Source organism: Danio rerio, chromosome 4 (genome assembly GCF_049306965.1).
Source record: "Danio rerio strain Tuebingen ecotype United States chromosome 4, GRCz12tu, whole genome shotgun sequence".
NCBI lineage: Eukaryota > Metazoa > Chordata > Actinopteri > Cypriniformes > Danionidae > Danio > Danio rerio.
Window position 1 is genome coordinate 9,779,373 of NC_133179.1, and position 23,908 is coordinate 9,803,280.

Consider the following 23,908-nt stretch of genomic DNA (forward strand, 5'->3'; position numbering starts at 1 on the left):
AGAGATGGTACAAGCAAATAAAAGATGTTCAAACATACAGGAAGTCAAATATAACAAACTGGAAATACAAAAACAAGACCTAAGAGACAAATGAGCAGAGTGCAGGTGGATCATATAAAGTGGTCAGTTTGGCAGATCAGAAGTGAAGTATTAAAGAAAACAAGTGAGTTTTAAGTAAGGATATGAATTCAGAGATATTAGCAGAACGGAGTGAGCGTGGTAGAGCCTTCTAGAGTTTGGGTGCAAAACTCTAAATGATCTGCCCCCCATTGAAGAGAGACTGTACCGATAGTACTGATACTATATCCTCTATTGCAAAACTATATACATAATAGGAACTTAAACTCCGAAAACTGAACTGACACAGTTTCAATTTACTATAATCTTCTATGTTAAGCTGCTTTGACACAATGTACATTGTAAAAGTGCTCTGGAAATTGAATAAATATGTTTCATGGTATTGTGATTACTGCTCTAAAATAAGTTGTTTTTTTAATGTCTGGGTTAAAAACAGCAACTTTTTTTCCCCCAATTGAACAAAATAAATTTTATTTTAAGAAACATTTGAAATATTTTGAAGCATGTCAGGCCAAATAATTCAAATGAATCATTAGTCATTCTGAATCATTCTGCTTTAATCATTAGATTCAAAAACACTGATTGTCTCACAGCATTAAAACAGCATCATTTGAGATCTTTACTGCTGGAGATACTATTGTCCTAAAAACATAAAAATGTAAATAAAAAATCTTACATATACTATAGGGACGGTATAGCAGAACATTTTTAAAATCTTGATTTTTTCAAACTGCGGTATACCTTGAAACCGGTTATCGTCCCATTGGGATGCAACTTCAGACTGAATAAATGCCACACCAAATTAATAACAATTTTTCGTCAAATGTACTAAAGAGCGCTCACATTTAAAGCAATGCAGAGGTTTAATAAGCCATTAAATGCCTAAGCCGTTAGCAACTGTTGATTTGACATCAGAGCCTCTTAAACTCATCTGTGCTTCCGGCATAAAAAGCCTTCATGAGGAGAAGCGTGAGTAGCAGTGAATCATGGGTAATGAAGCACCTGCTCCTCATTTACTAGAGATCTTCTGACATCAGCTCCATCATCATTTCCAAGACTAGCTTTCTATGCATGTTTAAGCATGACAGGAGGAAATGAAATAGTGTGCACAAACCTTTGTCAGTATCTCTGCTTCACAGTGACCACATCTGCCTCATCAAATCCAGCAACTGCTTCAAATATATGGAAAATATAGTTTAAAAAGTGCAACTAGGTATATGTATAATATGCATTTAAACTAAAATCGGTGCGTGTTTTAGATTTTGTATGCTGATTCTTCCTTAAACTGTATTTCTTTGTTCCCTCACCCGCTTCGAATGTTATTACTCGATTAAATGAGTCAGTAGGGGTCTTCTGCACCTACTAGTAGGCTCAGAAGGCTGTTATCATTCATCCACGTGGTTAATAAGCTAGAAAATTATTAGAATCGGCTGGTTCTATCACACATTAAAAATTCACACACTCATAGATACACATACAACACAAAGGGCCCTATCATACAGACGGCGTAATCCGGCGCAAGACGCGACGCAATTGTTGTTTGCTAGTTTCAGCTTGACGCAAGAGTCGTTTTAACGTTTTGCACCACGATGTTTAAATAGCAAATGCATTTGTGCTCATATGTGCGCCTATAGGCGTTCTGGTCTAAAAGAGGAGGCGTGTTGAGGTGCATTGCTGGCGCGTTGCTATTTTGAGAAACTATAATAGACAGTTAAGTAGACCAGAACAAAGCCGGTCTAAAGTCCAGCACAGAGCGCTTTAGTTGTGCGCCTCGCTTACACATTGCTTAATACAGACAGGTTGTACAGCAATACGCAAATATCTTTACAAATGAAATAGTTAAAATATTAAGGAAATATATAGGATATAATAAGGATATATATAGGATATAAATTTAAAGGATTAAAATATCACAAAACATTATTTTCTAGCCTACATAAATGTAAAAACCACCGCCTCCATGCTATCTTCATCTCGGGGGGCTTTTTCAGTTTATTCATAACAATTTGCTTTTGTATAATGTTAAGATTATTTGCAGTAGTATTTATTATCTGCATATTTATATTTGCTTTATTACAAACAAGCTCAGATTTGTCCACCTGTCAGGTTTTAGACCATATGGAGCACAGCATGTGTATTTGGATATAACTCAGTTTTTTGATCACACTTCGTTATTATTGTTCATTTATTTGTATGCTGAAAATTAGAACTGAATTTAGAAATTAATTATTTATAGGCTAATGGATGCCTGTGCATACAGCAAGTTTCCCTATCCACGAGAGTGAAAGTGAAAGTAAAGAATGAGGAGGCTCATCTCTCATTCTCAGGCTTTAGATGCTCTGTTTAACTGTTTTCTCTCTAGTGAAGCGTTCAGTTTTTACACAAAGTCTGTCATGTAAATAGCAAATGCGCTATGGCGTGATGCAGCTGACTCTTAAAGAGAATGGGAGATGAGACCCTGATTACTTTATTCTCAAAACACACCATTAACTCATTAAGAAAATAAGCTCAACCCTGTTAGATCATGCGTCACTGCGCAAATCAGATTTTTCCGTCCTTAAAATAGCAAAAGCGGATTCTGAGACACCTTAATGCTTTTGCGCCCTGCACTTTGCACTTTACACTTTGTGCATGGATTGTCAAAATAGAGCCGATAGAATTAGGGTAACTCAAACAATTTAGGGAAAACCCGATTGCAAAAACCATTTAGATTTAAAAGCTAATCCTAATGAGTACTGTGAACTTACTCCATTTAAGTAGACGTAATGAGGTATTTAATTAACTTATTACCTTCAACACTGAGTTCAAAAATGAGTGTCAAAAAGTCAATTTGGAGTTCACTACACTTATTTAATTTGATCAAGTTGACTGTTGGGTTTTACAGAATGGATTTTCGGACATACAACATCCACCATCTAGTCATGATCATGTGACCTACCCACATCAGTTTCACTTCACTCCCATTCATGAATTCTCTCGCCGTGCATCATGGGATAGTGTAGCATCCATTGGATTCAGACTTCAGAATCTCGGCAGAAGTAGTAGGTCATCTGGGTACTTTTCGCCTATGTTTTCGAATAATATGAATCCAGACATACAACTCGGAAGTTTGCAGTTTCAGACTCAGCTATTGACTTCATATTTTATGAATCAAAGAGCACAGTTTCAGTCAAAAATACTCTTTAATGTTCTACTAAAATCATCTTGGATGGCTTAAGTGTAAATAAATAGACTTATTTTGGGCCGACTCTCCTGTAAGTTACCACAAATGTTTTGCTGCCACTGTAGTCCTCCTCATTTCACAAAAGGATGTGGAATATTTGATTCTTCTCATAAATATGTAGGTTTTTTTTTTAAATATACCTCTAAGCTAAAACTTTTCGCCTTTAATTTATTTTTAATGTGCATAAAGCACTGGGATCTCATCAAGCTGTTTGCATTTTTGTGCATGAGGTGGTCAGCGCTATAACTTTGGGCAGATTTCTCAGGCTCAGGCTGTTTGTGTGATGTTTTAAATGCCACCTTTGGGTTTGGACTGAACAGGTCATTATCTCTAATGCACGCAGCTCTTGGTTTTTGTGCAGAAATTGAAATAGTCATTTTAACAATGCGCTCGCTGGATATTCGGATGCTAGTTTATAGCCATCGGAGGATTAATTATTAGCAGATGAAGTGTTGGATGGGGAGCAAGTGGGCAGAATCGGATGAATAGAAATGTGTCCTATGAGAACACGAGGGCAATCTAATGATCATATGTGCCTTGTCTTCTAGCCCACATATTTTTTTAACCTTGTTACCAGCAGCTGTGAAGTGGACAGAAGGCAACAGTGGCTGTTTATTTCATTGAAAAGATTGAAGGAAGGAGTTTTGAGGAGAAAGTAAATAAAAGAGAATTTTTAATTTCCGCTCTCTTTCACAGTTACGCAAAAAGTTTTAATGTCCAATTTATATGCATAAGACTGCAGGCTGTAGAAATGCCGGATTTTGCGATGCTGGTTGAAATTTGGGGTTAATGCACTTGGTTTGTGGGTTTTAACAATGACAGCTGTGATGCATTTGTTTGGGTGCTTGAGTCTACAAGGATTAATTATTATAGAATGCAGTCATTCAACTGGAGAGAGAGCCTTTTTTCCTTGAAAATGACAGGTGGTGTGTTTCTTTACTGTAATTGCATGCTAAAAGCTGCCTTTTATGAACTATTTGGAATTTATAGATGCTCCATTTGTGCTGCAAACATGTTTGATACCTCGGATTTTGCTCTTATATAATGATTTACTACCAGTGTTTATAGTATTTATTAATATTTTAAATTGGCTTTTGTTTTCTTGCTCATTAGAGTTTAAGTTTGAGTTGTTTTAAAGCTTTTATCTTTTTTTTTATTCGTTTCTATTTAGCTTTATTTTTTATTTCAGTTTTACTTCCAGTAAAGTAATACTTTACTTTGGCAAAATGTTGTTTTATTTCTATTCTTTAAAGGTCCCATAAAACTAAAATAAAGTTTTTTTTAGATGTTAAGATCTTAGATGTATCAGTATTGTTCATTTTTAATATATCTATAAGCTAGTGTGCTCCAAAACAGTGACAAAATTTGCGTTTAGAATATATAAGACTGATATAAACACATAAGCTTGCAGTATGTCACTTCCGCCTAAATGGAACAACGGTTTTATTCACGTCACCTCATACTTCAGTTTCTCATCAAATCATGACCAATCAGATGCTTTCTAGTATCTGATTAGTGAGGTGAGTTGTCTGAATAACATTATTCTTGTAATTTAATATTGAAGGGGTTAATTTGCAGGAGTTTTCCAGGAGAAATAACAAAACGGGAGGGTGGCGAGAGATGGGTCTGAAATATGGGAGACTCCCAAGAAAAACGGCAGGTATGACTTAAAATCATGCATCACAAAACATACCTCAATTGTGTTGTTTAGAAAGTTTAGAACTAATGTTTTAATAAATCCTAAAAAAATATTATTTTTTGGCTTGCAAAAGTATTCATGCCCTTTAAATTTTAAATAAATGTATATTATTAGAATACTAACACAAAGTGGCAACACAACAAGACAGCGACCCTAAACATAAAGACAAGGCTACAGTGTAATGGTTTAAAATAAATCATATTCATGTGTTGGAATGGCCCAGTCAAAGTCCAGACCTAAATCCAATCGAGAATCTGTGGCAAGATCTGAAAACTTCTGCTCACAAACGCCCTCATCTAATCTCTCTCGGCTTGAATTGTTTGCAAGGAGGAATTGGCAAAGATTTCAATCATTAGATGTGCATGGCAGGTAGAAACATACCCCAAAAGACTTGCAGCTGTAATTGCAGCAAAAAGGGGATCCACAATGTATTGACTCGGGGGTTGAATACTTTTGCACACTGCACTTTTCAGTTTTAAAATGATGTATACATTTTTTTTATATATATTTATGTTTGTGGTCATAATGTGAGAAAATGGGGAAAAGTTGAAGGGGTATGAATACTTTCGCAAGCCACTTACACTTTTAGTATAATCCTAATTGTTGTAGTTTTTATACCATTGTAATAGCTTCTATTTATATATTTTTAGCTTTTTAATTTTAGATGGGTTTAGTACTCTTCCCCCCATTTGTCAGCATTATTAGTTTCAACATTGATTCAACCGATATCCAATAACAAATAATTAAATCTGATAAACATCCAGCGAAGCCTTATCTGCGGATGTCAGATCTAGCATTTTTCATTTTGTGAGTACTGCTGAACATCACGGTTTGTTAACTAAAGACTTGTGAATGTAAATGATGTAGAAACATTGCAGATTCTCTGTTATCATGAGGCCAAATACCAAGGGATTCCTTCACTCTCTATCTCCCTTTCCATCATTTATTTGTTGAAAAAAAAGGCAGAAAGCTTGTGAGATGATTGACTCTGCAGCTAAAGAGACACTTTTGAAAGATGTCTGGTATTTTCCCTGTGGGCTCCAGTTGCTTTGGCACAGACAGATATAAATATAGATGTTCAATAGCATACGTTTCATTAAAACTCTGACATGGCGGTCTCATTAAAACAGAGGAGGCGAATAGAAGAAAGTAAGAAACTCATATGAACTACAGTATAGTTTTTAAAGGGACAGATCTTCCAAAGCCTCTCATTCCCTTCATCATCATTGTTCTGTTTCTTTGCAAGTTATTTTGAAGAATGTTCACCCTAATCTTTTCCACTCAAACAAAGTGAATGAGAACTCAAAAATTCTAACCACCATAAAAGAATCACAAGTTGTACGTATTTAAAGTGCTGCTGATATTCAGACTATTCTGAACACAAATCAAAACATTCAAAACAGAAATGTAGGTTATTTATGGCAGTATTGAACATTGATTTTCATTTGCAAGTGTTGTAACCTATCATAATGCAAGTCTGAATATGCTCACACAAATCAGATTTTTGGGTCATTTCACAAACTAAGTAGCCATTACTATTGTGCTTGGTGTCTTTCGATTCTTTTAAAAGAAAATGCACAATTTCTTGGAACGCAATACTTTTGCACAACGTTTTCTTTGAAGGCAATGCAAAATTTTGTGGGCAAACACAACCGTTTTATTCTGTGGAATGCAGCACTCAAGCTTTCGCATGTGGTTTCAAAGTGTTTTGAGAGAACCCAACATTTTTGTTAGAGAATAATTTTTTATAATCTTATAGTCTTATATCCTATAGTATCTTGGGAATGCAATAATTTTGTGCGAGAATGCAAAGTTGATTGCATTACTTTTATGTATTTTTTTTTTAATTATTGTTTTTGTAAATTATTGTGTTTGAAATTATTCTGTTCATCAAGGCAGCATTTATTAAATGTAAAAAAAGTTATTTATTTATTAAATATTTATTCATAACTTATTGTATGTATTTTCAAATGTAATTATTAGTCTAGTCATTATTGCTTATATTACTATTGCCATTAATATTAATAAAAATAATAACAATAATAACTGATATTACAGTGATTTCTGAAGGATCATGTGACTCTGAAGACTGTAGTAATGAAGCTGAGATTTCATCATTAAAATCACTGGAATAAATTATTAAATTATAAAGGACTTTTGAACATTATTTTATAGTGCAATAACATTTCACAATTTTACAATTTGTACTGTATTTTTGAATAAATCAGTGCATAAATGCTTTGGGGAGCAGGATAAGCTTATTTTAAAACATTTAAAAATCCTACTTACCCCTAACTTTGTATATATAAATCTAGTTAAAATATTTGAGTGCATGTACATATTTGTATTTTCATCAGTTGAAAAAAATATTGCCATATATCAGATTTCTTAATGGGGTTTATTTAAGGCACACAATACTTGTGAGAGATTACTACCTTTGTTTGTGCATAAAATTCTATGTTTCTTGGAGGACCCCAATATATTTGCAGAGAATGCAATGTTTTTTTGCGAGGAACAACAACAACATTTCTTGCAAATCAATGCAATTCTTATGCAATAGAATTTAAAATGTCTTTAACTCAGATAAATTTACTTTATAAGAAAACTTTCTTGCAGGATCATAATACTTTTTTCAGACAGAATCTAAAAAAATGGTTAATTTATGGTAAAAGCTTATCTCCCGATTCCAGTTGAGCTCTAAAATTGAGAAAATTAGATGAACAAATTAAGAATAGTATATTTTTTTCTATTAAAATCCAGGCATACATGCTCTACAAATATCTCCATATTTTAAACCTGGCTATACGTCTTCTTGCATCATTTGTTCAGTCACAAATCTTCCCTTTAGAAGCGTTTCTATATTCTGACCTGATAATTCCCATTGATTTATGTGAGCTACCAGCTGTATATTGGTATATATGTGACTTTCTGTCTCTGTCATCTCTGTCTGCCTTCTGTCATTCTGGCTTAAGAGACCAAAATCTTATGATGCATGAAGTGATGGTTAAAGTCACTGTCAAATACGGGATCTACAGCATTTCTGACCTCTTACTCCAACCTAACCATAGATAACTGAGAGTGAAAAGGATGTTGTTTTCATCATTAACGTCTCAGTCTAGCAGCAATAATATGAAGAAATTTATTTTTTAGTGTTTTATTATCACTTTTTTATTACAGAGGCTTCGCTCAGTTTGTCATAAAGTGATTTAGCCTGTTATCCACACACATTACAAACTGCTAACTTGACCGTGTGCTTTGTTTTCATGTTTTGGAGGTCATTTGTGGTTTCGTTTTTCCGGAAGTGGGCAGTCAAGTGTAGCTGAGAAGCTTGAACCCTGTAGCCATTAGCATGCTAATAACATAAGCTGAGAGAATTCTGAGCCACTTTATGATGCAAATCAAGACTCTAAACATAATAACTCTGACCTGAGGTCTGGTCATAGAAATACTTAGTGGTTGAAAGTGTGTACTTAAAGGACATGTCATGTTTAATTCAATGCTAACTAAAACAAAGCTGCGAGTCGAGTAGCTAAGCATTGTTTACGCTAATAACACTGTTCAGAGGTAAAATCAAGATAGGATACAGCTGTGGCTGCGCATATCAATATAACATGTCATAATTGTGACTCTATAACAATAACTCATATTTTTACAGTACTGTGATGGTTGGGTTTAGGGTAGGGGGAGATGTTAAAAATACAATTTATTGGGTAATTTAATAAATAACATTAATAATACTCAGTTTACATTATGATGGTTGGGTTTAGGGTTAGGGTGGGGGTAGACATTAATAAATACAATTAATGTGAAATCTAATGAATATTATTACTAATTCTTGTTAACTTCCGGCCGAAAGTGTATCTTATTAGCAACCACCCTGTTCAGACAGTAAATGTGTTGATGCAAAGTTCAAACGAAGTGAAAATCCTTAGCTGGGTTTATAATATGAAGGTTTATATTGAGCATCACAACATTTTATTGTGTTTCAATCATTTTCCTGTTCATTTTTAGCCTTTTTGTGTTGATAAGATCATTGAAACTGTAAATGCTGTGGTCACTCACTGAGATTCAAGTATTTTGAGTGTTATTCACTGGGGTAGAGGAAAAGGGCAATAAAGACATGCTTTCTATAGTAACCAGGACACAAACTCACACACTTGTGTCTTGTTTCTCACAGATTGTTGTTTTTAAAGATTTCTTATCAGCAGTGCCTGGCTGTGTGACAGAAAGACATTTAGCTAAATACTGCAGTAGAGTTGCTTAAAGAGTTTCATTTTGAAAGTCTCAGAAACTTCCTAAAGGGTTTTACAGGAATAAGATTTTACTCATCTTCAATATTCCAGAGCTTCTTTATTCTGTGCAACAAAGAGTTTCAGGAATTTTTTTTCACACTGGTAGTTTTGTGTTTTAGGGTGGCACGGCGGCTCAGTGGTTAGCACTGTTGCCTCACGGCAAGAAGGTTGCTGGTTTGAGTCCCGGTTGGGCCAGATGACATCGCGGGTTTCCTCTGTGTGCTCCGGTTTCCCCCACAGTCTAAGAACATGCGCTACATAGATAGATTTGATAAACTAAATTGGCTGTAGTGTATAAGTGTGTGTGTGAATGAGTGTGTATGGGTGTTTCACAGTACTGGGTTGCAGCTGGATGGGCATCCACTGCATAAAACATGCTGGAATAGTTGGCGGTTCATTCCTCTGTGGTGACCTCTGATAAATAAGGGACTAAGCCACAGGAAAATGAATGAGTTTTGTGTTTTTGAGAGACTTTGAAGGGGATTTTATGTGAACAATTGTATGCGTTTTGCATGGCTGTGGCATTCTGGGGAAAATGATTATCAAACCTTTGAAAAGGAGATTAGTTTTTAGCTATATGACTTCATAGTTTTTATTGTAGAATACAGTAACTTACTGTAAATCAGTTACAGCAAAAATACTGTATTTACATTTACAGCACCATTCATCTGGCTGTTTATGCATTTACAGAAATGTGCATATATCTTTACTGTAAAATATGCAGTGATTTTCACAATGCAGCTTTAAAATACAGTAACTTACTGCAACTTACAGTAATGTAGTTCATATCACAGTTAAATATTGTGTAATTTACAGAAAAAAAAGGTTAACAGTGTATAATAACCTTGCCACAAGTCATGTTTACTAGTTCTATTTATATATTTAATACATTCAGACATGGACTATTCCTTGAAGTACTGTAAAAATGAGTTAAAAGTTCATTATAGTTAAAAAAAATCACAGTTTAATGGTACTTTCTGTTTCTTTAACTGCTAAAAACTTATCTTTACGTGAGCAGTTAACTTCAAATATAACAAACTTTTCTAAATGCTTACCTAGTTTGTAGTTCTCTAACAAAATTAGAAACGTTGTATTAGAAGCACTTGACGTAAGTGCTGTCTCTTTGCGTTGAATTATGCTTGTTTAATTATTTTCCACAATCATCCGTTCCTGACATTTCTTAATCCTTCTGCTTTAATCTTTGGTGTTTTTTTGTGTTAGATTGCCAATCTTTTTTGTAATTGAAAGTCAAAGATACACCCGTAATTAAACATAAATCTTTACATTGACTGCACATTTCACAAGCCCTGCACTCATCTCCATGAGCTGAAGTGTGTGTTTGTCTGTTTCAGATTAAGTCTGTTTATACTGCCTGTTCAAATAAAATAATTAATCTGATCACAGAATCCGAGTGCACTGAGCCACTTTCATTCTATCACTCCTATTTATTTATTACCCTTCTTTATCAGTCTCAGTTAGTTTTAGTGGAATGAAATGGTAGTGAATTTGCTCACTGGACAATGAATAAGCAATTTCCTCTCCAATTCTGCTTTCCCTATCTGTCTATCTCTCTATCTTTTTTTTTCAGCAGAAATTACCAACCTTATTTGAAATTGAAGGTTAGAAGCTGGAGCTGTTCTGGGGTCAGAAGAGGTACGTGCGATGACTAAGATGGATAAAAACGGCGTGTGAGCACTTTTCTCAATTGTATGAATATGCCACACTTTAGTGAGTAGTTGTAAAGCATTTAATGTCCTGTTTGGTTTTGAAGTATTATACACTGTTTCCTGTAGAATCTACAGTACCGTACTGGCAGCAGTTCGCCAGTAACTTACTGTAAATCAATTACCTCAAAAATACTGTACTTACATTTACAGCACCATTTATCTTGCTGTATTTGTATTTACAGTACAGTATATCTTTACTGTAAAATACAGTAATTTTCACAGTGCATAGCTTCATAATACAGTAATATGCTGCATAAGTGCCCTACAGAAAAATTCAGTTCAAATTACAGTTCAGTTCGCTAGTAACCTACTATAAATCAATTACAGTAAAAATGCTGTATTTACATTTACAGCACCATTTGCCTTGCTGTGTATGTGTTTACAGTGTTGTTTATATTTACTGTAAAATATATAACTTCTTACATTACAACTTTCAAATACAGTAACCTGCTGCATAACTGTCTTACAGTAAAATACAGTTTATATTACAGTTAAATACTGTAATTGTGAACAGAGTATATGCTATATTTAAATATTTTAATATGTCCAGGCAACCATTTGTTTTAAGTTTTTCCTCTGCTTAACTCAAAAGAAACTATTAAATGACATAGTTGAACATCATTTTTGTAATACTATGAAAGTCATTGGGGACATCAATATTTTGGACAATTTTTTTTCAATCAACAAACATACAGTAGCATGAAATCCTAACTGGTGTATGGCTAAATTACTTAACATTTAAATGTTTTAAAACTGTATTTTTTATTCATCTATTTTATTTAGGATATTTTTTTTTGGGCATTTTAATAATTAATTTTTAATTGAGGGTTTTTAACATTAGTAATTATTTTATTATTGAGGTCACTGGTGGAAAATAACTTGTATAATAATATTATTAATAATAATAATAATAATAATAATAATAAAATAATTACTCTTTTCTTTTTATTTCACAAATTTACTGTTAGTATTTCATAATTAGTTATTACTTTCTACTTTTTTATTTTAAATAACTTAATTTATACTAGTTTTTTTTCTCTTTTTATAAATATATTTACTATATACTTATATATTTGAACGTGCCTTATATTTTGGTAACAGGCTTACAGAAATAAAAACTATATAATATTTAGTTTGACTTATATTATTAAGTATGACGTCCTGAAGTTGACTGAAAGCAGCTCTTTGTCTTCTGTGTTTGTGAAAAGTGTCTTCAATTACTCTGCGGTGCACTTCATCTCTCATCACAAGCGCACGCTAACACAGCATAATATGTGGCATGTGCCATACGCTCAGATTTCATAAACACACTTATCTCTGGCAGAATTCCTTGAGGCTGTTTGAAGGCGGCGTTTAAGATCTGGTAAAGATTCTGGTCAGGATTTATTGTTTATGTTTTGACTGTGAAATATAATGGAACAGTTCATCCAAAATTGAAAATCCTATCATTAAGACATCACAGTCTACTTGTTCTAAACTTGTTTAAGTTTCTTACCTCTATTGACCACAGTAGTAGATATTTTGAAGAATGTTAAAAACCAACAGCCATTGATTACCATAATATTTTTTGTCATACTTTGGATGTCAATAATTATTAGTTTCCAACATTGCTCCAAACATCATCTTTTGTGGCTTGAAGCCACATGGAGAGAGTACATTTTTATTTGTATGCGGACTATTTTCTTTAAAACCATGCGTAAACACAAATAATATTAAATGTATATACATATCTATACATAAAAAACCTTTAAAACAAGGTCAAACTTTTAAGTCTTTTTCCTTACCATCTAATAAATTTCAATTTTATTTATATTTTAATCCATTTTATTTAAAGATTTACACCCTCAAGTTTAGGAGTTGAGCTGTATTTTAAAAAGCATACTGAAATCATAATAAATTGTGCACAACCCTACCATTGAGAGTTATTGTAAACTTGGTTGTCATGAAATATAATTCGTATGCAGATAGACACCAAATTAGGTGTTTAATCTAGACAGAACAGAAAACTTAAAGGGTATTTTTAAATTACTTAATTATCCAGATACAGCTTATATTTGTTCTACTATACAAAGGCCAGATAGCAATCTAAAGAAAATATATACTATCCTTACCGATTTCTTATTTTTTATTTTGCTTTTTTTTTTTGCAAAAATTTTTGCATGTTTGTCATGCTTTAATGTTTCAGATCATCAAACAAATTTCAATAACATTCAAAGATAGCACAAGTAAACACGTCGTACAGTTTTGAAATGAAGGATTTTATTAAGGGAAAACAAAATACAAACCTACATAGCACGGTGTGAAAACCTGCTTAACTCGAATTCTGTAGCCAGATCTGTTCATAATCAAGAAATCACTTAAATAGGATCAGCCTGACAAAGTGAAGTAGACCAAAAGATCCTTAAAAATTTACAGATTTAAAAAAAAAAACTAGTACTGTAAGTTTGCATAAGAGCAAATAGCTTTTATAATGCTTCATAAACATTTACACAACATTAAAAAAAAAAATATATATATATATATATATATATATATATGTATATGTATGTATATATATATGTGTATGTATATATATATATATATATATATATATATATATATATATATATATATATATATATATATATATATATATATATATATATATATATATATATTTAAAAAAATTAAAGCCTTTGTATGAACTACAAAAATGCAACTACGATGAGGCAAGGGCTACGAGTTTCTAAGATTCTTCAACATATTTTGCTTTGTGTCCGACAGAAGAGGTCTGGAACCACTTGAGGGTGATAAAAGGGTGAGTACATTTTCATTTTTGTGTCACTGTTCCTTTAAAAATATAATGAACTTGCTGTTTTGAATATGAATCATGTAAATCTTTGTACACTGTAAAAAATATCCGTAAATGATCAGTTTTCTGTGATTCATGTTTTTTCATCACTTACAATCACTGATAATTGATTGATTTAGTCACATTTTCTGAAGCCTTTTCTGAGCTTAATTGTGTTTGTTGGGAAAAGCAATGGATGGATTGAATAGCGCCACTCAATCACTCTTACCGTGATTTTATTGCTTTGAAAGTGTGCATGGTTTACGGGGATTTTCCTCTTCATTGTTCTCTCCATTAAGTGCAATTCAGTGCTCAGCGCGAAAGCAAATTCAGCTCTCCTCAGGGGAGTACATGCTTCACTGAAAATCAGTAGTCTTCGAAAGAAAGGAAGCTTTCAGGTAGCTGACAGTGTTGAATCATACACATCCAAAGCAATTTATTTTAGAATCATTGTATTTTATTTGGAAGTTAAAAAGCTAAATATAATATAATATAATATAATATAATATAATATAATATAATATAATATAATATAATATAATATAATATAATATAATTGTCACGGTCGGTGAGGGGAAAAGGAGCGAGGACTCAAGTGCAACGAAACAATGGGTATTTATTAATAATAAAAATAAAAGGCAAAACAAAACTACCCCGAAGGGGAAAACATGAATACAAAGGCAAAAACAAACTTGACAGGGCTGGCAGGACTGGCAGGACAAGACAGGGCTGGACACAACAAGACAGGAAACTAGCAACGACGAACTGACAAAGGACTGAAAACATGAGGGGGATTATAAAGCAAAAAAGTAAATTGAAACACAGGTGAACACAATTAACTAAATATGGGTTAACAAGGAGGGTGGGACTAGACAATAGACGGGAGAGCGCATGACACAGAGAGACAATACAAGCCATGCGCTCACATAACACAACACTGAAGCACACGACAAAAGCACGTGACCAATGTAAACACCGAGCCATGTGCTTTGACAAAAGACGCAAGACACGAGCACACGATGAATGAAAACACTCACCATGCGCTCACATATGCAGCATGCATGCTTCATCCCAGCGCCGACCAAAACCGAAACCAACAAGACTGAGACGCTGGGAATGAAACACCATGCTGCTGACAGACGAAAACACAAACACGAGTACAAGAGCGCACGCGTCTGAGGGACGCAGAGCGCGCGCGCGGCCGCGTCAAGCAGGAGCGCGCACACTCTACGTACACCCACGACGGCGCGCGCTCACACAGAGACAGAAACAGGACCAGACATGAGAAGTGTCAGAGCTCTGCCACCAAAACAAGAATTTTCAAGACCAAAGTGGCAGAACCCTGACACTAGCCCCCCCCAAAAGGGACGCCACCTGGCGTCCCTAAAGGGAACATCCAACAAGGTACAAGACAGACAAGAAACACTACAAGACAACAAAACAGGCAACATCAACAGACACAAGACAGGGGGGTGAACAGGCAAGACGACATGAAGGGGGGGAGGGAGGGAAGCCAAGCCGGACTCAACAAGACAAACAAGGGAGGGATGGGAGGGCAAGACCAGGGAGGATCAGGAGGGACAGTCCAGGACAGATGCAATGGGTCAGGGACCCCGGCAGGGAACCAGGGTGGAGCCGGAGGATCAGTCCAGGGTGGCAGAGGCATGCTCCAAGGTGGAGCAGGAGGGACAACCCAAGGAGGATCGGCCTGGGATACCAAGGCAGGAGGCCTGTAGGGAGCTGGCTGGGATGAAGGCCTGTGGGGAGCCGGCTGGTCTAGAGGAGACTTAACTAAAGCCGGCGGGGCTGAAGACCAGAGGGGAGCCGGCGGGGCTAGGAGCCGGGCTGGGGCCGGCTGGGCAAGACGTCTGGGGTGCGCTGGCAGGGCAAGGAGCTGGGCTGGGGCCGGCAGGGCAAGACGTCTGGTTGGGGCCGGCAGGGAAAAGAGCCGGGCTGGGGCCGGCAGGGCAAGGAGCCGGGCTGGGGCCGGCAGGGCTAGACGTCTGGTAGGTGCCGGCAGGGCAAGGAGCCGGGCTGGGGCCGGCAGGGCTAGACGTCTGGTAGGTGCCGGCAGGGAAAGACGTCTGGTAGGTGCCGGCAGGGCAAGGTGCCGGGCTGGAGCCGGCTGGGCAAGACGTCTGGGTGGCGTCGGCCGGGCAAGGAGCCGGGCTGGGGCCAGCAGGGCTAGACGTCTGGTAGGTGCCGGCAGGGAAAGACGTCTGGTAGGTGCCGGCAGAGCAAGGTGCCGGGCTGGAGCCGGCTGGGCAAGACGTCTGGGTGGTGCCGGCAGGGCAAGTAGCCGGGCTGGGGCCGGCAGGGCTTGACGTCTGGGTGGTGCCGGCAGGGAAAGACGTCTGGGTGGCGTCGGCAGGGCAAGGAGTCGGGCTGAAGCCGGCAGGGCAAGACGTCTGGGTGGCGCCGGCAGGGCAAGGAGCCGGGCTGAAGCCGGCAGGGCAAGACGTCTGGGTGTCGCCGGCAGGGCAAGGAGCCGGGCTGAAGCCGGCAGGGCAAGACGTCTGGGTGGCGCCGGCAGGGCAAGGAGCCGGACTGGGACCGGCACTGAGCTGCGCTCTGGGGCTGGAGCCGACACTGGAGGGCGCTCTGGGGCTGGAGCCGACACTGGAGGGCGCTCTGGGGCTGGAGCCGACACTGGAGGGCGCTCTGGGGCTGGAGCCGACACTGGAGGGCGCTCTGGGGCTGGAGCCGACACTGGAGGGCGCTCTGGGGCTGGAGCCGACACTGGAGGGCGCTCTGGGGCTGGAGCCGACACTGGAGGGCGCTCTGGGGCTGGAGCCGACACTGGAGGGCGCTCTGGGGCTGGAGCCGACACTGGAGGGCGCTCTGGGGCTGGAGCCGACACTGGAGGGCGCTCTGGGGCTGGAGCCGTTGTGGTGGAGGAGCCCTTTCTCCTCCGACGCTTCCTTGGTCTGGGTGGCGGGAAGCTGGCCACCTCTTCAGACACTGCAGTATACTCCACTGCCTGCAGGACTGGTGCAGTGTCTGTTGCGGGTGCCTCAGTAAGTGATGCTGCAGCCAGGATGGTAACTGAAAGGGCTGCAGCAGGTTCGGTCACCTCTGGGTGGGCGACAGGTAAGGCAGACCCGGTCTTCCTCCTCCTTCGCCGTTTCTGGGTCATTGGAGGACTGGGGCCCCCACTGACTGCAGATGGATATGTGAAGCAGTCAGTGGGCTGGCGCTTTGTGCGGAGTTGGTGGAGCTTAAACACAAAGCGCCAAAATGGCAGGTACTCCAGCCTCTCCATCTCCACAGGGCTGAGGGGCTCCGTTAGGCAGATGTTAAATGCCTCCTTGAGGTCCAGGTTATCCTCATACTCAAGGCCATCCACTACAGCAAGGAAGTCGTGGGCGAAATTTCTGATGTCCACCTCTCCCTGCTGCAGGGAGATTTCCTGGACAACCTGAAGCAGCTGGTGTTTGACAGAGCCCCCAAGAAAAGGAGATGGAAAGAGGAAGCTACCCATTTTTCTGCTGAGTCCTCTTCTTTGGTCAGTTCGTACTGTCACGGTCGGTGAGGGGAAAAGGAGCGAGGACTCAAGTGCAACGAAACAATGGGTATTTATTAATAATAAAAATAAAAGGCAAAACAAAACTACCCCGAAGGGGAAAACATGAATACAAAGGCAAAAACAAACTTGACAGGGCTGGCAGGACTGGCAGGACAAGACAGGGCTGGACACAACAAGACAGGAAACTAGCAACGACGAACTGACAAAGGACTGAAAACATGAGGGGGATTATAAAGCAAAAAAGTAAATTGAAACACAGGTGAACACAATTAACTAAATATGGGTTAACAAGGAGGGTGGGACTAGACAATAGACGGGAGAGCGCATGACACAGAGAGACAATACAAGCCATGCGCTCACATAACACAACACTGAAGCACACGACAAAAGCACGTGACCAATGTAAACACCGAGCCATGTGCTTTGACAAAAGACGCAAGACACGAGCACACGATGAATGAAAACACTCACCATGCGCTCACATATGCAGCATGCATGCTTCATCCCAGCGCCGACCAAAACCGAAACCAACAAGACTGAGACGCTGGGAATGAAACACCATGCTGCTGACAGACGAAAACACAAACACGAGTACAAGAGCGCACGCGTCTGAGGGACGCAGAGCGCGCGCGCGGCCGCGTCAAGCAGGAGCGCGCACACTCTACGTACACCCACGACGGCGCGCGCTTACACAGAGACAGAAACAGGACCAGACATGAGAAGTGTCAGAGCTCTGCCACCAAAACAAGAATTTTCAAGACCAAAGTGGCAGAACCCTGACACTAGCCCCCCCCAAACGCAGAGCGCGCGCGCGGCCGCGTCAAGCAGGAGCGCGCACACTCTACGTACACCCACGACGGCGCGCGCTCACACAGAGACAGAAACAGGACCAGACATGAGAAGTGTCAGAGCTCTGCCACCAAAACAAGAATTTTCAAGACCAAAGTGGCAGAACCCTGACAATAATAAATATAATATAATATAATATAATATAATGTAACAATGTAATTTTATATAATATAATATAATATAATATAATATAATATAATAAATATAATATAATATAATATAATATAATATAATATAATGTAACAATGTAATTTTATATAATATAATATAATATAATATAATATAATATAATATAATATAATATAATATAAAATAATATAATATAATATAATTTCATATAATATAATATAATATAATATAATATAATATAATATAATATAATATAATATAATATAATTTCATATAATATAATATAATGTCATATAATAGTTAATAAATATCAATCCATCCAGGAGTGCAATATACTTGAGATCAAAAAATAATAATTACAATATTTTTGTGTATTTTTTACAGCAAAGCACAAGAAATAAAGCAAATAATAGCATACGTTTTGATGGGATTTGTCTGATGAAGAGGCGGTGTGCTTGAAACGTTACACAGTTTTTATCAGCCTTTTTAATTTAGTAAATTGGCAATTTTGGAGCCTTGGTGTTGCCTCCTCTTTGAATATATTTTTTTGTACTTTTAGCTGTTTGGCTGAGCACCCATTTAAAGTGATGTGCGTGCTTTTGTGCATTTTTCATACGTTTTGAGAAAAGCCATCACAAAATCAGTCAATGTAAAGTACAAATAATTAAAATTAAATTCTAAAAGGAGTTATTAATATTATTGTTTTACAAATGTTGTTGCAATTTTGTCTTTTTATATTGTAAATAGCTTATATTTGTTCCGCTTTACAAGGCCAGACAACAATCTGAAGAAAATATATACTTATCCTTACAGGTTTCTTTTTTTTTTTTTTTTGCATGTTTGTCACATTTTAATGCTTCAGATCATCTAAAAAAAATTTATATTAGTCAAAAAGAACACAAGTAAACACATCGTACAGTTTTGAAATTACGGTTTTTATTGTTACACAAAAAAAGTACAAAACTACATAGCACTGTGTGAAAAAGTGTTAAAAAGAAGTGTTAAAACATACTTAACTCAATTTCTTTATACACCCAGGCCTGATTACTGCCACACCCAGGCACGTGCACACATAGGGCTGTGCAGTGCACATGCCCTTTTTAATCTTGTATAGAAAGTGCCCTTCCAAAAAGATCTGAAGTGCCCCCGCTCCAAGCCCAATGGCGCCCCAGCCCCCGCAACCCCCCCCACTCCTCTTGAGTCCGCGACAGCAGCCCCCACCAACCCAACCCAACCTCAAACCCCCCCACCCCCCTCCCCCGCCCTATACGTAATTGAATTGCTATTTAAAAGCTTGATAACTTTTTTTGTGTTTAGTCAAACTAATGGTCAGCGCCTTTTCTAGGTAAAATCAAATCAAATCGCATACTTATGCACTATTCTACACCATTTTGTAGTATAAATAATGTATGAAGTGCACTTTAATTGCATGATTTAATTGAATGATGATGCACTCATTCAACCGGTAAAATGAAGTGTGTAATGATGGACATCTCACGCAATCAACGACCGCTGCTTTGCTCAAGTCGCGGAAGGGGCGGAGCCATCGGGTGCACATGTTGGATAATTTTAATTCATTTAGATTGTGAAAGCGAAATTCTCCTATGAGAGTGATTATAGTTAACAGCAGGTATCATTTGGGACTTTGGTCATTGATTTCACTAATTTGGCAACCGCCAAAGTCATCAGGGAAACGGGTTGAATTTCCGCTTAGTAAAAAAACATTAGTGCTCCATTTGGCACAACACTACATACATATACTCTGCTGTTGAGTGTGTAAGTACATAGTAAGTACATGAGTGCATAGTGTATAGTGTGCCATTTGAGACGCAGCGTCTGACCTCTATTCATTAATTAATGCAGGCCACTGTCATGTGACTTGCACATAAATGTGCATGTCTATAAGCTGACATGATTCTGTGCAATTTCCTGCTTTCATCGTATGTTTTTTCAGACCTGTATCTCAGGGGAGCTGCTGCTTTGCCCTGCCAAATAAATAACACGGTTTCACTATGAATATATTCATGTGATCTTGATGCAAATCCAACCAAATGTTGGAAAATCCATGCTGTGAGTGTATTCAAATGGATCATATTCTGTGCATTGGCAGTGGCATCTATACTGGAAGAAATGGGGGAAACCAAGTAATGAGATTGTAATTACATTAATATTCTGGACTTGGCCACACATGGGGGAAAAAAATGGAAATCTTTAAGTTTTGCAATTCAGATTGTCCTACATTTAATAAGAGCAAGTTGCTGCTTTTTATTTTGGATGGAAGCCTAAATGAATGAGTAATTATATTATGTATATGTTGACAGAGTAAAGTAAGGGATTATATTTCATTTCAGCGTAATTTATTTACAGTTACTTTTAATAACCCTGCTTTAAATACAGTACTGAAATTCTTTATAAATTAATTCAGAGAAGTACTATACTTATAAATATATTTTTCAATATTTATATATATATATATATATATATATATATATATATATATATATAAATATAAATATATATATATATATATATATATATATATATATATATATATATATATATATATATATATATATATTGATATACAAATATATTTTGCAGAATAATTATTTTTAAGCTAAAGAAGTTTAAATCTTTACACAATGTATAGTCAATTCAGAAAAGCAGAGTACTGATATATATTTTTATTCATATATTTTCCATGATCATTAATTCAACTGGAATCATTTTCAGGGTTTTCGTGGGGTCTTAAAAAGTCTTAAAAAGTTTTAAATTTCAAAAACTAAATTTTAGGCTTTAAAAGTCTTAAATTCACTGAAATATTATCCTTTAAGTCTACAATTCTATTAAACAAGTCTTAATTTTCATCTGTTCCTGTCAACAATCACCAACAATTCATTTCATAAACAATTTCAACCAAACTCTATTTACCAATGTTTTTATTTATTTTTTTTTATTAAAAGTTATGTTCAAAAGGTGCTTTTATACATCCAGGGTTTGCTTGTTTCGACACATTTAAAAAATATATGGCAAAAAAATAACTAGTAATTTTTTTTGGAATGAGGCAAAAAAAACAACAACCAGGCCATTCCATTAGAAAAATCCTTAGTGTTTAGCCCTGTATTAGTCTGGAATTTCATTCACAACAGTCTTAAATAGATTTTTAAAAGTTTTAAATCAGATTTTGTGAAGCCCTGCCATTTTACATATTTTTTATATTTCCAAAAGGCCTTGTTTGACTCAAATCTGAAGAATTAAAAGTAGAATTTTTATTGCTTAAGCATAAAAATTTCTACAGATTTTATGTAGCATTAGCCATGTTTCCATCCATTTTATACGCATTTTGGAAATGCACATAAAAAGCTGTTTGATGAAAACGGCAAAATGCACATACATTTTTAAAATGCACATAAAAAAACTTGTGCATAACTGAGTAGGATGAACGTTTTATTTATTAAAAAAAGATGATCATAAACTATGATGAAAACACTTTTACCCACTATGCCACCCTGCTGCCCTTATTTATATTTTTATTTATCAATCAGTGTATTTATTAACATTTTGTAACCGTCTGTTCACACGCTGACGATAAAACCATTATTAACAAATGAAAGCTCTTATATGTAGTCCATTTAAAACAGGAAGTCAAAGCTTGATCAGTTCAGTCATTTATTTCCACTCCTTTTCTTTCAAATATATACTATAACCATCCATATGTTGTGATTTCCTGAAGAAGCGCTTTTGTTCACAGCCTTTCACTGAGTGTAATCGCAGCCCTTATCAGGCAATTGATTTCACCCCATTTTACAAAATCTGAAACTCAACACAGCTTTCATGTTCCCTTTCATTCGGCTAATGAGCTCAATGATACCGGCTTCCACTCCAAACCACTTTGACCATTCTTTGGAAATCCATTAAAGCCTAGAACGTGTTAAGAACGGCATCGGAATTGACTTTCAACAAAAGAAGATCTCTGCACAAGCACTTCGGGTTGTCTCTGAACATAAAGCAACCTGCTATTTTTTGGGTGGGAGACAAATATATGTCATTCAGGGTTCGCATGTAAGATCCAAAACAGCGGCGCATCAGTTGAAGTGATTTGTTGTCTGTTTGGCCAATCTGCTTGCAGTGTTGTCAAGGCAACTGCAGCATCTTTCTATTGACTTGGTAGAACTGTCTGAAGCCAAACTGCGATTTCTTGATTCCTCTTGTTTATATTCCCACTGCAAATAATTAGTAGATAATCCAGTCTTGATGTATGATAATCCCGTCTTTAGAAGCCGGAGATGACTCAATTATTAATAAAGTGTGATTGGCATTTCAACAATTTATCTATATACGTTAATATACATGCAGTGTGGGTTGAGGCATGTGGTTTAGCTCTTTGTGGGCTTTTCTTTTCAAGATTACATCTCTAAATTGAGCTGCTTATTATTTGATAGCAAGAAACTAGTCAAGCACACTTCAGATAAAGAAAATCCATATATACTGTATATACAATGTCTGACAAAAGTCTCGTCGCCAACCCAAGTTTTAGGAACAACAAATAATAACTTGAATTATAGATGATCATTTGGTATCAGAAGTGGCCAATACGAACGGACAAGTCCTCTGGATTACGCTTATTTTACCAATATAAAATATGATCATGTCTTGATTTTTACAACAGTAAGTCTGACAGTAAGTCTGACTTTGCAGAGACCAAAGTCTTGTCACTTGTCACAGAAATAATGTACAGTATAGAATATAAAGTCATGCTGCAGTGGAAAAAGAGTTAATATTGTGCATGACTCCCATGAGCTTGTAGGACTGCATCCATACATCTCTGCAATGACTCAAATAACTTATAAGTAAAGTCATCTGGAATGGCAAAGAAAGCATTCTTGCAGGACTCCCAGAGTTCATCAAGATTTTTTGGATGCATCTTCAATGCCTCCTCCTTCATCTTACCCCAGACATGCTCAATAATGTTCATGCCTGGTGACTGGGCTGGCCAGTCCTGGATAGTGTGCCATTGGATAGTGGAGGAGTGTCGCTGACGTTAAGCGCTAAGTTAAGAGCTGGGCCGGGGGTTGGTTGTCACTGACGAAAGTGAAGAGGGTTGGGGAGTCCCAGAACAAAATGAAAGTGAACAGTGGATGGGGGAGAAGGGCGGGTGAGTAGGGGGATCGGTAAAATGAGGTGCCGGATCCGGTGTGTTCCAGCACAAATTAAGCCTTGGGCAGCACAAATGTCTTGATACCTCTCAGGCTGTTGATGTTGCCATCCTCATACACCCCCATACTGAATGTAACCCCAAACCATGATTTTTTCTTTACCAAACTTGACTGATATCTGTGAGAATCTTGGGTCCATCCATGTTCCAGTATATCTTCTGCAGTATTTGTGATGGTTGGGATGCAGTTCAACAAATGATTCATGGGGAAAATTTATCTTCTGCCACTTTTCCAAATGATCATCTAGAAGTCGAGTTATTATTTGTTGCTCTTAAAACTGGGATCGATGGTGAGACTTTTGTCAGGTAGAGAATATATATGTGATGTTTGTTTTTACAT

General features: G+C 37.1%; 1 long non-coding RNA gene across 5 annotated transcripts in view; it reads left to right on the forward strand.

The window, feature by feature from the left end:
* Positions 1 to 23,908, forward strand: part of LOC141381590 (uncharacterized) — a 74,240-nt gene that overhangs the window by 21,841 nt on the left and 28,491 nt on the right. The window contains exons 4-5 of one of the 5 annotated variants that reach the window (XR_012401887.1): positions 10,884 to 10,945; positions 13,783 to 13,816. This is a non-coding gene — a long non-coding RNA (uncharacterized lncRNA). Of the gene's footprint in view, positions 1 to 4,879; positions 4,962 to 10,880; positions 10,954 to 13,782; positions 13,817 to 23,908 lie in introns of those variants that run through there. The other 4 variants (XR_012401888.1, XR_012401889.1, XR_012401891.1 and 1 more) reach the window with 4 other exon arrangements.